Source organism: Nycticebus coucang, chromosome 6 (genome assembly GCF_027406575.1).
Source record: "Nycticebus coucang isolate mNycCou1 chromosome 6, mNycCou1.pri, whole genome shotgun sequence".
In the NCBI taxonomy this organism is placed as follows: domain Eukaryota; kingdom Metazoa; phylum Chordata; class Mammalia; order Primates; family Lorisidae; genus Nycticebus; species Nycticebus coucang.
Genome location: NC_069785.1, coordinates 69,494,699 through 69,497,868, shown reverse-complemented (window position 1 = coordinate 69,497,868; position 3,170 = coordinate 69,494,699). Strand labels below are relative to the sequence as shown.

General features: G+C 48.4%; 1 pseudogene; it reads left to right on the top strand.

Annotated features, from left to right (window-relative positions):
* The first annotated feature begins 206 nt into the window (after nucleotides 1–206).
* Nucleotides 207–699, top strand: LOC128588706 (60S ribosomal protein L12-like; annotated as a pseudogene).
* Nucleotides 700–3,170: the final 2,471 nt, after the last annotated feature.

Genomic DNA, 3,170 nt, shown 5'->3' with positions numbered 1-3,170 from the left:
ACTGACCAGTTATGCCTGACTCTTAGACACTATGCTTTGCTGCCTCTCTGCTGATAAATAATAGCTAATGAAAGGTTAGAAATGTCAAATACAGAAAAGTCAAAATCTAAAAAAGAAGCTTTAGGCTTTTGGCTCGGAGGAGGTCAAGGTGCAACTTCCTTCAGTCGTCCCCAATCCAGGTTTATCCAACACCAGCCGCCTCCAGCATGCCACCGAAGTTCGACCCCAATGAGATCAAAGTCACGTACCTAAAGTGCACCCCTGGTGGCAAAGTCGGTGCCATGTCTGTCCTGGCCCCCAAGATGGGCCCCCTGCATTTGTCTCCAAAAAAGGTTGGTGATGACATCGCCAAGACAACCAACTGATGACTGGAAGGGTCTGAGGATGACAGTGAAACTGACTATCCAGAACAGACAGGCCCAGATTGAAGTGGTACCTTCTGCCTCTGCCCTCATCATCAAAGCTCCCAAGGAACCAGAAAGAAACAGAAAAACATTAAACACAATGGAAATATCACTTTTGATAAGATTGTCAACATTGCCAGACAGATGCGGCACCCATCTTTAGCCAGAGAACTCTCTGAAACCATTAAAGAGATCCTGGGGATGCCCAGTCTGTGGGCTGCAATGTTGATGGCTGCCACCCCATAACATCATAGATGACATCAATAGTGGTGTCATGGAATGCCCAGCTAGTTAAAAAATACAAAGGAAAATGTTACAATAAAGGATCATTTGACACCCCCACCCCCAAAAAAATCTAAATAAGAAATCCACCAGGATTCCACTACCCAGAGATCACTTCTGTTAACATTTTTGGAGTATCTTTCTAGATTATTCCTCATATGAATACATATATATAAATACATATTTTTATAAAAATGGAATGAGCTGTTTTCATTTATTATGGCACAGCCCAAATGAGATGATGTTTACTGCCTATCCTCCCTGCCACTCCCCTTCAAGTCTGCCCTAGAAATGTCAGAAGCTAAACATGTTCCTGAAGGACTCCTGGAGGGAGAGGCATGGGGAGGGTGGCTCCCAGAAAGACCAGGCCCACTGGCTACAGTGGGTGGAGGGTCAGGAACACAGTGCCAGCTCCCCATTGCCTCTATCTCTCATGGCCCCAGAGACTCAGGCACTCGGACCTGGAGTGTTCCTCTCCTTGGGGTCTCAGTCTGGTTACCCAAAGTCACAACTCAGCTAACTCTCCTCAGGCTTCCAGCAGTGCCTAGTGTCACAAAGGCAAAAACCAGGCTACGCTTTTCTCCGGTGAGGTGGGCAGGGCTCTGCCAGGGCAAGTCAGATTCCTCTGCCTCACTTCACAGTCAGGCCTGACTGGGTGCTGGAGAGTCGAGATAACACAGTATCCAGGGTTTTGGAAGAGGATAGCATAAATGAAGGACCCCGAGGCTTAAGTATCTTTAGCTTCAGGGTAAATTTGCCTTTGGCAGGAGGGACTCTACAGAGGAGGGACTTTCCCCAGAAGCCTCTGGGTGCCAGCCCCTCCCTACGGCCTGTTGCACCCTTGGGCCCCACTCACCTGCACTCTACTTGGGCCTCTAGTTGGGCCAATGTGGAGTAATAACAATGGTGTTGGGCCCTGGGGCCTTGTCTGCTTGGGACTTTAATGAGAATAGTGTTAATATAGCTCTCCCTCTGTTCGCTGTTTGTATTGGTAAATATTTCTATGTTTCAGGAAGATCTGCCAATCTGCAGAGGAACACTTTCTACTCTCTTTTGAGAGCATGACATGGTTTCCCTCCCCTATCTGTCACTTTAAGGGGCACTGTTAGTGGAGTGCCCAATATTGACCATTCTCACATTCCTGAAATAAACTCACATTGAACCACTGTCCTTTTAATTTAGTATAGTGCTAGATTGCTTTTGCTAGTATTTTACTTAGAATTCTTACATCCAGATCAAAATGAAATGTATACTGGGTTGTCTTTGGGCTTTTCATTCCATAGACTGCACCTGGCTGTTTTTATATCCGAGTCTTTCCGAGCCACTAGGTCCCCTGGGGTCCCATGGCTTCCCTTGGCCCAGCCAGTGTTGGCTCCCACCCCTGGAGTGGTGTGGGCCCAGGCTCATCCAGTCTCAGTTTTGTCTTGCATGGCTCTTCAGCAGAAGAACCTAACCAATGGCTCTGGAGTCCTGACATGTGACCATGGCAAAGTCAATGTCAAGGAGAACAAAGCAAAGGAGGTCTTAGCCACCTAGGCTGTGAAAATCCTCCCAGAGGGGCTCACCCTAGCTCAGGGTCGGGGTATGACTGCTTCTGTCCAAGGCTCATCAAGGCCCACGAGTCATGAGCAGGCCTCAGAACTATGGCAGGACATGATGTCAGTCTCCTCAGCCAACCGGCCTGGTTTAGAGGCTTGGCCAGGCCTTGGCTGGGCTTCCTAAGGGGTCTACCTCTAGTCCAGATCTGTAAACTTAAAGCCTAGCCAGCTTGGCTCCTTCTCAAGATGGATAAACCTAGTTAGTAGAACAGAGTCAAGTAACCCAGAGAATCGTGGGCTCTGTACAAGGCCTGACAGGCACAAACCCTACACAGTGCCTGTAAGTGCACAGGAGGACCACAGTAGTCTCTAGAAGTAGCCAGGCCACAAGCAAGTGTCTTGTCAGCTGTGTGACTCTTCTCCAGCTGCTTAACCTCTCTGGGCCTCAGTTTTCTCCTCTGTCAAAGGGAGATGATAACAATACCTACCTCACAGAGCTATCATACAAACTTAATGAAGTAACGCAGATGAAGCAGCCGGCTCAAGGAGGGGCAGCCATATAAAGGTAGATCTCACATGCTTCTCTACATCAGGCAAGATTAGGTCATTTGTATGTAACAGAAACTCACCTAAACTAGCTAGAGCAGGAAAATGAAAAATGTTGCAGGGAGGGACATGGAAATTATTGAAAGGGGCCTGGGGTATCTCCTGGAATCCCAGACCCGGGACCCAGCTGGTATGTGTCTGTCTCTCTCTCTCTCATCTGGCTTCTTTCTGCTGTCTCTTCACCTCTTCTCACAGCCCCCAGCTCTGTCATCTCCTCTGGCCAGCAGTGAAAAACATGGCTCTCAGCAGCACTCGAGCTGAAGCAGCCAGCCCTAGCTGAGGCCTTTTGGTTCCAATTCTAAATTCTCTGCAGAAGGCACTGATTGGCTCAGCCTGAGTC